The sequence below is a fragment of the Hyla sarda genome, chromosome 13 (genome assembly GCF_029499605.1).
Source record: "Hyla sarda isolate aHylSar1 chromosome 13, aHylSar1.hap1, whole genome shotgun sequence".
Taxonomy (NCBI): Eukaryota; Metazoa; Chordata; class Amphibia; order Anura; family Hylidae; genus Hyla; species Hyla sarda.
Window position 1 is genome coordinate 3,153,310 of NC_079201.1, and position 12,488 is coordinate 3,165,797.

The following is a 12,488-nucleotide window of genomic DNA, read 5'->3' on the forward strand; positions in this document are numbered from 1 at the left end:
AGTGATCATGGTGGGGGCAGCATCATGTCTGGAGGAAGCCAGGCACTGCCCATCACCTGCCCAATACATCCCTGGACCTAAGACTGGGGCAGAAGTTGCACCTCCCAACAAGACAATGTCCCTAAGCACATGGCCAAGACAACACAGGAGCGGCTTAGGGACAACTCTGTGAATGTCCTTGAGTGGCCCAGCCAGAGCCTGAACCCAATGGGACATCTCTGGAGACCTGACAATGGTTTCTACCTACGGTCTCCATCCAACCTGACAGAGCTGAGAGGATCTGCAGAGAATGGAGGAAATCCCCAAATCCAGGTGTGTAAACCTTGTGGCCTCATCCCATAGAAGACTGGAGGCTGGAATAACTGCCAAAGGGGCTTCAACTAAATCCCGAGTAAGGGGTATGAATACTTATGTCACTGTGACATTCTAGTTTTCCTTTATTATAAATTAGTGGTCAATTCCCAATGGTCCTCAAGGCTTTACCCCCACTGGACATGAATACGGCCATGATGAAATCCGGTGAGGGTTAGATCATCCCAATAGAAGGTCCTGGTGGCGGTCTTCCAATTAGAGGCATCAGCACCTGGCAGAGGGGGCCCCACGGGCCGATCCCACATCAATGGGGACACAGAGGAAACACTTCTCATCTTCTGAACCAGATAACAACAAATGATTCTTATCCACAGCACAGATTCTCCAGTGAGTCCCATGAGGGCCATGGTGTCCGCCCCGTCCCTAATCTACAAAGTGGGCGATAAGATTCCCTCATACAGATTATCCACAAGGACTTATGGGGGGACAGTGCACAGTGTATGAGGAGGACAGGAAAACTTAAGGAAGAGGCCATATACACAGAACCAGAGCTACTGAGTGGAGGGAGGAGCTTCCACAGTGTGTATTATCTCTGTACTGTGACATCACTGTGTATTATCCCTGTACTCTGACATCACTGTGTATTATACCTGTACTGTGACATTACTGTGTATTATCCCTGTACTGTGACATCACTGTGTATTATTCCTGTACTGTGACATCACTGTGTATTATACCTGTACTGTGACATCACTGTGTGTATTATCCCTGTACTGTGACATCACTGTGTGTATTATCCCTGTACTATGACATCACTGTGTATATTATCTCTGTACTGTGACATCACTGTGTGTATTATCCCTGTACTGTGACATCACTGTGTATTATACCTGTACTGTGACATCACTGTGTATATTATCTCTGTACTGTGACATCACTGTGTGTATTATCCCTGTACTGTGACATCACTATGTATTATACCTGTACTGTGACATCACTGTGTATTAACCCTGTACTGTGATATCACTGTGTATTATCCCAGAACTGTGACATCACTGTGTGTATTATCCCTGTACTGTGACATCACTGTGTGTATTATCCCTGTACTGTGACATCACTGTGTGTATTATCCCTGTACATTGACATCACTGTGTATTATCCCTGTACATTGAAATCACTGTGTATTATCCCTGCACTGTGACATCACGGTGTGTATTATTCCTGTACTGTGACATCACTGTGTGTATTATCCCTGTACTGTGACATCACTGTGAGTATTATCCCTGTACTGTGACATCACTGTGTGTATTATCCCTGTACTGTGATATCACTGTGTATATAATGCCTGTACTGTGACATCACTGTGTGTATTATCCCTGTACTGTAACATCATTGTGTATTATCCCTGTACTGTGACATCACTGTGTATTATCCCTGTACTGTGACATCACTGTGTATTATCCCTGTACTGTGACATCACTGTGTATTATCCCTGTACTGTGACATCACTGTGTATTATCCCTGTACTGTGACATCACTGTGTATTATCCCTGTACTGTGACATCACTGTGTATTATCCCTGTACTGTGACATCACTGTGTGCATTATAACTGTACTGTGACATCCCTGTGTGTATTATCCCTGTACTGTGACATCACTGTGTGTATTATCCATGTACTGTGACATCACTGTGTGTATTATCCATGTACTGTGACATCACTGTATATTATCCCTGTACTGTGACATCACTGTGTGCATTATCCCTGTACTGTGACATCACTGTGCATATTATCCATGTACTGTGACATCACTGTATATTATCCCTGTACTGTGACATCACTTTGTGTATTATCCCTGTACTGTGACATCACTGTGTATTATCCCTGTACTGTGACATCACTGTGTATTATCCCTGTACTGTGACATCACTGTGTGTATTATCCCTGTACTGTGACATCACTGTGTATTATCCCTGTACTGTGACATCACTGTGTGTATTATCCCTGTACTGTGACATCACTGTGTGTATTATCCCTGTACTGTGACATCACTGTGTGTATTATCCCTGTACTGTGACATCACTGTGTATTATCCCTGTACTGTGACATCACTGTGTGTATTATCCCTGTACTGTGACATCACTGTGTATTATCCCTATACTGTGACATCACTGTGTATTATCCCTGTACTGTGACATCACTGTGTATTATCCCTGTACTGTGACATCACTGTGTGTTATCCCTGTACTGTGACATCACTGTGTATTATCCCTGTACTGTGACATCACTGTGTGTATTATCCCTGTACTGTGACATCACTGTGTGTATTATCCCTATACTGTGACATCACTGTGTGTATTATCCCTGAACTGTGACATCACTGTGTGTATTATCCCTGTACTGTGACATCACTGTGTGTATTATAGAAGATGGCCAAGCGGATCCTGTGGGAGATGACAGACTGAGAGGATCATGATGGGAGGAGAAGAGTCCTCAGAAGCACAGAGTATTCCAGGAGAGATGTGCTCAGGACCTGGGGATGTGCTGATCCTGTGTATACAGTGGATGGAGCAGGGTCCTGGCAGCACAGAGGATTTCAGGAGATCTTGTATAAAGACTGTGTATATAGTATATGGAGCAGGTCCTGGCAGCACAGAGGATTTCAGGAGATCCTGTATATAGACTGTGTATATAGTATATGGAGCAGGGTCCTGGCAGCACAGAGGATTTCAGGAGATCCTGTATATAGACTGTGTATATAGTATATGAAGCAGGTCCTGGCAGCACAGAGGATTTCAGGAGATCCTGTATATAGACTGTGTATATAGTATATGGAGAAGGTCCTGGCAGCACAGAGGATTTCAGGAGATCCTGTATATAGACTGTGTATATAGTATGTGGAGCAGGTCCTGGCAGCACAGAGGATTTCAGGAGATCCTGTATATAGACTGTGTATATAGTATATGGAGCAGGTCCTGACAGCACAGAGGATTTCAGGAGATCCTGTATATAGACTGTGTATGTAGTATATGGACAGGGTCCTGGCAGCACAGAGGATATCAGGAGATCCTGTATATAGACTGTGTATATAGTATATGGAGCAGGTCCTGGCAGCACAGAGGATTTCAGGAGATCCTGTATATAGACTGTGTATATAGTATATGGAGCAGGGTCCTGGCAGCACAGAGGATTTCAGGAGATCCTGTATATAGGCTGTGTATATAGTATATGGAGCAGGTCCTGGCAGCACAGAGGATTTCAGGAGATCCTGTATATAGGCTGTGTATATAGTATATGGAGCAGGTCCTGGCAGCACAGAGGATTTCAGGAGAGCCTGTATATAGACTGTGTATATAGTATATGGAGCAGGGTCCTGGCAGCACAGAGGATTTCAGGAGATCCTGTATATAGACTGTGTATATAGTATATGGAGAAGGTCCTGGCAGCACAGAGGATTTCAGGAGAGCCTGTATATAGACTGTGTATATAGTATATGGAGCAGGTCCTGGCAGCACAGAGGATTTCAGGAGATCCTGTATATAGACTGTGTATATAGTATATGGAGCAGGTCCTGGCAGCACAGAGGATTTCAGGAGATCCTGTATATAGACTGTGTATATAGTATATGGAGCAGGTCCTGGCAGCACAGAGGATTTCAGGAGAGCCTGTATATAGACTGTGTATATAGTATATGGAGAAGGTCCTGGCAGCACAGAGGATTTCAGGAGAGCCTGTATATAGACTGTGTATATAGTATATGGAGCAGGGTCCTGGCAGCACAGAGGATTTCAGGAGAGCCTGTATATAGACTGTGTATATAGTATATGGAGCAGGTCCTGGCAGCACAGAGGATTTCAGGAGATCCTGTATATAGACTGTGTATATAGTATATGGAGCAGGTCCTGGCAGCACAGAGGATTTCAGGAGAGCGGTTCTGTGTTCTTCTCTTGTCTCCATTTATCTCACACGTCAGACGTCCTAATCTCATAAACACAAATCCCACTGACTTCACTTTGGCAATAAGAAGAGGTCGGAGTCTTCCCATATACAAGAGACAGAATACAAAGAGAGTTTATGTGGCTCATAAGACGGCGCGTGGCGGCTGATCACCCGGTGTAATTCCCTACACCGGCCCCAGATCCGCCACCACCGCCGCCAAATCCTCTAATTCAATCTTCACAGACTTGTGTACACTTCATCTGAACACGAAATCTCTGCATCAAACACAGCGAGTCCCCGGGGATCGGGATATCAAGTCATTGTAGTGACGTGCCAACAGGGCACTGCGCCACCGCGCAGTATCAACAGAGATTAGCGCAGATTCCTATCACATATGTCACCCATCCAACAGGGGCTTAAATTAGACATGGCTGACGGGGATTGGGGATTAAATAACTGAGAGAAGGAGCCTGAGCATCTACATACCGCCAACTACTTCACATTACACCGTCATGTCATGGTGGCCTGAGACATGATATACATCCACTATTATACTCCAGAGCTGTACTCACTATTCTGCTGGTGAGGTCACTGTGTACATACATTACATTACTTATCCTGTACTGATCCTGAGTTATATCCTGTATTATACTCCAGAGCTGTACTCACTATTCTGCTGGTGAGGTCACTGTGTACATACATTACATTACTTATCCTGTACTGATCTTGAGTTATATCCTGTGTTATACTCCAGAGCTGTACTCACTATTCTGCTGGTGAGGTCACTGTGTACATACATTACATTACTTATCCTGTACTGATCCTGGGGTCACTGTGTACATTCATTGTCATATTTGGGTGTATACATTGCCCACTCCCCATTGATCGGTAGCTATCATCCCCAAATATCTATGCTGCCTTCATGTACATGTATATATTTAATCCATCCTTGCTAAGCACCGCCCATCCACCATTTGGAATAAACCATTTTATTTAACAATTCACTGACTGTTTTATCTCACACAGAATTAAAGGTGCAGATGTTCCTCCTCCCAGTTCTGTAGGCCAGGAATGTAGTGATATTCTGTAGACTGCACCGGCCAACACTCCATAACTATCGGACCCCTTGTACTTCATGTAGCCCAATAATAATCCCGTCTTTCTCCCTCATTCTTTGTCTTCCCATTTTTCTCTATATGGCCCAGATATGTGAGAGCTTAGACCTACCTATTCTCCACTATGCCCTACACACCACACCCCCATCTGTCATGAATATGGTAAGATCCAACTCAGGTTCTTAATAACTAAAGGAATGATCCATTATTTCCAAGGAGTCCATTGATAATCTGATAAGGATGGAACGAGTCATCTGACAAAAGTCCGGAAAATCAGGAGAACCAAAGCCAAAATCTCAGGAGACACGTTATAACGTCAGGATCCTAACCTATGGTGACCACAGACGGCGCGTTGGCCTCCTTAATGGAAGACCAGTGGTTTGGAGGACTTATCGTTTATCTGTCATCTCTGTAGACATCTGTTGGGCACCTGAATTTCTTCAAAGGCCCCTAATATAAGAGTGCTACCCCAAATGGGCATCCCGCCACTGAGGACCCCTGCGATCTCGGCTGCGGCACCACAGACATCTGGTGCAAGGAGTGAACTTCGCTCAGTCCCGGATGACTGGCGATGCAGGGCGGAGGCTTGTGACGTCACTGGTGCGCCCCGTTCATGATGTCACGACCAAGCCCCCTCAATGCAAGTCTATGGGAGGGGGTGCGACTGCACCCTCTCGTGATGTCACGAGCCTCTGGCACTGCAGGGAGATCTCAGGGGTCCCCAGCAGCGGGAGCCCTGCCATCAGACATCTTTGGATAGAGGATAAGATGTCTAGGGGCGGACTACCCTTTTAAAGGGTTACTCCTCTCCCCAGCTTCCGGAACATTGAGTTCTGAACGCTGTGTGCGGGCTTCCGTGTTCACGCCTGCCCCCTCGTGACGTCACGGCCTGCCCCCTCAATGAAAGTCTATGGGATTTGCATTGAGGAGACGGGACGTGACGTTACATGACGGGACGTGACGTCGCGAGGGGGCGGGCGTGAACACGGAAGCCCGCACACAGCGTTCAGAACTCAATGTTCCGGACGCTGGGTAGCAGAATACCCCTTTAAGTCACCAAAAAACTGCAGCTCTGAACAGAACCACCAGTTACCGAATGTGTATATGGCTTGGCAGACCCTTGCCAAGTTCTACCATGAAGAGGGGGCATAAATCTTCTCTCTCTGATCTTTTTGTTTTCCCGATAATGCTACAAAAAAGTTTTGCAAAATCAAAAGTGAAACTTGTTGCCAGTAGTGTATGGCCACCATTAGCCAACAGGAGGTCACCTTGGCTACTAAAGACCGGAGAACGGGCAAAAGTGGATATAACGAAATACATAGGGATCAGAGACCGATGTCTAAAGACCGAAAGGGTGAAGGTTCCTAACACTACTGTAGCTTCAGACGCCATATTGGTGATAATTCGATGCATTTCACTTGTCTTGGCCCGTCTATATGTGAAAGAAGCCATTTTGACAGGTTCGGGACCTCGTCCAAGTCTCCAGCCCAGGTTGGGTTACATTCCTCCATGAACGTTCCTTAGATACCTGACTTTTTTGGCACCTTCACCATAATTTCCTCTGCTGGAGCCAATCGACCTGCGCAAATGAGTGACGGTCGGACCGGTGGGTGTTGTTTGGGTTAGTTTTGGGTTAGACTTGTTATCTGGACTCTACCTCACCCATATCCCAGTGAGACAGAGAGTAGAACTCGGAGTCCTATAGAATGAGGTCAATGTTCTGGTTATCAACCGTATGAAGAGTGAACGGAGCAGACGTGGCTTCTACTATTGGTGATGGGGAGGAGAGAGTTAAATTCTCAATGTCCTCCTCCCGCCATTTTGTCATGAAAATAGACTCTACATGAAGGAATGCTTTCACTTTCTTTTCCTTCTGTAATGTACAAAGAAACTTTAATAAAAGGAAAAAATGTAAAGTAGTACTAATGGGGTACTCCGCCCCTATCCAAAGGACACCCTATTCTCTTAAAGGGGTACTCCGCCCCTAAACATCTTATCCCCTATCCCGCTGGGGACCCCCACAATCTCGGCTGCGACACCCCAGACATCCGGTGAACGGAGCAAACTTTGCTCTGTGCCGGATGACTGACAATGCGGGGCGGAGGCTCGTGATGGCCTTCACGCCCCCTCCCCTAGACTTGCATTGAGGGGGCGTGGCTGTGACATCACGAGTGGGGTGCGGCCGTTACTTCACGAGCCTCTGGCGCTGCAAAACAAATGCAGGGTGAAGCAGGGAGATCTTGGGGGTCCCCAGTGTCGGGACCCCCTGTTCTCTTAAAGGTTTACTCCACCCCTAAACCTTTTATCCCCTATCCAAAGGATACCCTATTCGCTTAAAGAGGTACTCCGCCCCTAGACATCTTATCCCCTATCCAAAGGATACCCTATTCTCTTAAAGACGTACTCCGCCCCTAGACATCTTATCCCCTATCCAAAGGACACCCTATTCTCTTAAAGGGATACTCCGCCCCTATACATCTTATCCCCTATCCATAGGACCCACTATCCTCTTAAAGGGGTACTCCGCTCTTAGATATCTTATCCCCTATCCAAAGGACCCACTATTCTCTTAAAGGGATACTCCGCCCTTAGACATCTTATCCCCCATCCAAAGGATAAGGGGCGGAGTACCCCTTTAAGAGAATAGAGCATGATGCGGGGGTAAATATGTCACAGTCACGACCTCGTGACTTCACACCACTCCCCCTCAATGCAAGTCTATGGGAGGGGGCATGGTGGCAGCTACACTCCCTCCTATAGACTTGTTTTGTGGGGGCGTGTCCATGACATCACAACCCCCGCACCCGCAACCAGCATTTGGAACAAAATATTCAGAACGCTGGGGCAGTGGAGTACTTGTGTTGTAATATTGCTGATGGGTAATAGGGATCTTTCCTACCCCAAGATGCCCCGTAACCCTTAAAACCCCATCAATGGTTGCCCTACATATATGTTCTATTGGGGTCTGCTGAGTGGATTGAGGGGATGTCTCATGTGGAGGGTCCCGCTTTGGGATTTCTTGTTTAGCCGCCTTAATACCTAATAAACAGTTACCCTATATAAAGATATCTAATAGAGGAGACAGGCACTACTGTTGATATGGTGGAAGTTTTACCACCTATAGACAATTCAGTGAGGAAAATTACTTCTATATAAAAATCTTAATCCTTCCAGTCCTTATAAGCTGCTGTATACTCTACGGGAAGTTCTTTTCTTTTTGAATTTCCTTTCTGTCTGACCACAGTGCTCTCTGCTGACACCTCTGTCCATTTTAGGAACTGTCCGGAGCAGGAACAAATCCCCATAGCAAACCTCTCCTGCTCCGGACAGTTCCTGACACTGACAGAGGTGTCAGCAGAGAGCACAGTGATCAGACTGGAAAGAACTACATAACTTCCTGTGGAGCATGCAGCAGCTGATAAGTACTGGAAGGATTAAGATTTTTTAATAGAAGTCATTTACAAATCTGTATAACTTTCTGGCACCAGTTTATCTATACACATAAGGAAAGCATAGTAATGAGTAGGTTCTCAGCCTGGCCTCCTGGTGGTGAAGCAGTTAATAGTGAAGTAATAATGGCCCATAGGAGGCTCATTTTCCCACAATCATGTTATCTGCAGCCACATCAGGATCTGATTAATGGCCGCCTGCTTAAAGGGAACATAATCTCACTTCCTCTTAGAGCCCAGTAGGGTCAGGAGGTCGGTCTAGTGACTGCTCCTCTCTCTGCTGATCCTTCTGTTCTTCTTCACATACTGACCGGCGGACACCAACACCAAACTGGAAACATCTGTTCAGAGAACATCTGACGGAACAAAGATGGAGAAAATGTCTAAACTTCTAAGGGGTATTTCACATAGATAGATAGATAGATAGATAGATAGATAGATAGATAGATATGAGATAAATAGATATGAGATAGATAGATATGAGATAGATAGATATGAGATAGATATGAGATAGATAGATAGATAGATATGAGATAGATAGATAGATAGATAGATAGATAGATAGATAGATATGAGATAGATAGATAGATAGATATGAGATAGATAGATAGATAGATAGATAGATATGAGATAGATAGATAGATAGATAGTTAGATAGATAGATATGAGATAGATAGATATGAGATAGATAGATAGATAGATATGAGATAGATAGATATGAGATAGATAGATATGAGATAGATAGACATGAGATAGATATGACACAGATAGATAGATAGATATGAGATAGATATGAGATAGATAGATAGATATGAGATAGATAGATATGAGATAGATAGATGATAGATAGATAGATATGAGATAGATAGATAGATATGAGATAGATAGATAGATATGAGATAGATAGATATGAGATAGATAGATATGAGATAGATAGATGATAGATAGATAGATAGATAGATAAATAGATATGAGATAGATAGATAGATAGATATGAGATAGATAGATAGATATGAGATAGATAGATGATAGATAGACCGGTGGACCATGCCTGGTGGAGGCCCCTGGTGCCCCATAACCCAGCTCTATGTGCATGTTCTTCTTTATTTACTTTCTTTTACATTTCTTCCTTGTTATATAAAAAATTATATTCAGTCTATAAATTCCAAAACCATGACCCAAATAAGCTGTAAATGTTGGAGAATATTCGGCAATCAGTCTCCTCGGACGACATTCCTTCCTCCGGGTCGGGATTGGGTTTGAGTCATTCACAGTAAAAATAAAGCGGATGGTTATATATGGCTTTAATTACGCGAAATCACGCCGGCGTAATGGACGGGAATCAGGGCTGGAATATGGGGGGAGACAAGGGTTCTGCACTGACGCGGGACGAGAGCCCCAAAACTGCCATCCCCAGATGAGGACCCTTTGGAGGAGACTTCGGTTTGCATGAGAGAGTTCTCTTCTATCTGGAGGAGATTTGCGTATTTTTTCCCATCGATCCTTGTTTGAATATAAATCTCCATATGGCCAGGCAGGGTCCCGCTTTAGATCCTTTTCATAATATAAACAAAAAATGGACCCCAAAACTTTTAAGTGTGTGGGGCCACCTCCCATGGATGAAATTCAAACCCATCAGGAGTGGCGCTCTACTGTGATGTCTACCATAGGTCCATCTCTTTATTAAAGGGGTACTCCGCCCCTAGACATCTTATCCCCTATACAAAGGATAGGGGATAAGATGTCTGATCGTGGGGGTCCCGCCGCTGGGGACCCCTGCTATCTCTCCTGCGGCACCCCAGACATCCGCCCCGCATCACCAGTCATCCGGCACGGAGCGAACTTCGCTCCGTGCCGGATGACTGGTGATGCGGGGCGGAAGGTAGTGATGTCCCTATCACGCCTGCTCATGACATCATGGCCACGCCCCCTCTATGGGAGGGGCCGTGACGTCACATTTGGGGTGTGGCCGTGACATCACGACTCTCCGGCGCTGCACCCGAGGCTCTAAACGAACGTCGGGTGCAGCAGAGAGATTGGGGGGAGATTTATCAAAACCTGTCCAGAGGAAAAGTTGCCCAGTTGCCCATAGCAACCAATCAGATCCCTTCTTTCATTTTTAACAAGGCCTCTGCAAAATGAAAGCAGCGATCTGATTGGTTGCTATGGGCAACTGGGCAGCTTTCCCTCTGCAGAGGTTTTGATGGATCTCCCCCATTGTCCGCCATGAATGATTCTTTCTTTGTAGGATAATTCAGGAGCCCTGGTACAATGGAATCATTCCCTGTTATATTTAGACCGAGCCGTCCTGTGTAATGTCATGGAGTGATGGCCCCGGGGGGCCACAGGACAGGATAAACTTATGGGACAAGATGTTTATCAGCGCGAGTCTTTCCAGGGAAGATGAAACGTATGGCTGGAAAGTATTGCGGTAGTTGTTATGAGGAAGCGGCCCCGGAACAACATGGATTTTCCAAGACTAAAATAATCTTCGGAGAATTTCGCCTGCTAGGTAATGCCATATTAGTGTCATCATAGACGTCTGCAGGAATCTCCCAATATGTCACCCTTATAGGGGTACTCCACCCCTAGACATCTTATCTCCTATCCAAAGGATAGGGGTAAGATGTCTGATCGCAGGGGTGCCGCCACTGGGGACCCCCGCGATCTTCGTGCTGCACCCAGGGTTCGTTTATAGCGTCGGGTTTAGCGCCGGAGGCTCGCGATGTCACGGCCATGCCCCCTCAATGCCCCTCCCATAGACTTGCATTGAGGGGGCGTGGCCGTGACGTCACGAGCCTCCGCCCAATTCACCGGATGTCGCTGAGTTCACCGGAGGTCTAGGATGCCGCAGCCGAGATCGCAGGGGTCCCCTTTGGATAGGGGATAAGATGTCTAGGGGCAGAGTACCCCTTTAACCACCTCAAGAAGTTAGATTCTTTAGGTAAGATGTCTAGGGGCGGAGTACCCCTTTAAGAGAATAGGGGGTCCCGCCGCTGGGGAACCCCAAGATCTCCTTTCTGCCCCAGGCATTCGTTTAGAGCGTCGAGTGCAGCACTGGAGGCTCGTGACGTCACGGCCACGCCCCCTCAATGCAAGTCTACTTGTGATGTCACAAGCCGGGCGTGACCGTGACATCACAAGCCTCCGCCCCGCATCGCTCCGTGCACCGGATGTCTGGGGGGCTGTAGGAGAGATCACGGGGGTCCCCAGCGGCGGGACCCCCACGATCAGACATCTTATCCCCTATCCTTTGGATAGCGGATCAGATGTCTTGGGGCAGAGTACCCCTTTAACCACCTCAAGAAGTTATGGACAATTTCCCAAGAGAATCTGTTGCACAGTTAGGAATGGAGCCATTGGGTTTGCCACCAGAGCAGTCAAGATTAACCTAACCAATGAATGGGATGGAAACATAGTCTGAGGGCGAGCCAGGGGTCCTAACCCGGAGTGGTACAACAGGTACCAGGAGACTCATGTAGTTTGGGGGACTCGAGCCTCCAGACCTGACATTCACCATAATAATGTTACACAGCAACAAGCCCAGAGGCATCAGTAGGGATTGAGTCTGGGGTCTATCAATGTAGGAAGTCAAGGGGTCTGTATTTATTTTAAGGGTTTGGTTCTGTATTTCCTTAGGGGGTCAGATTTGTGGTCTGTATTCATTTAGGGGT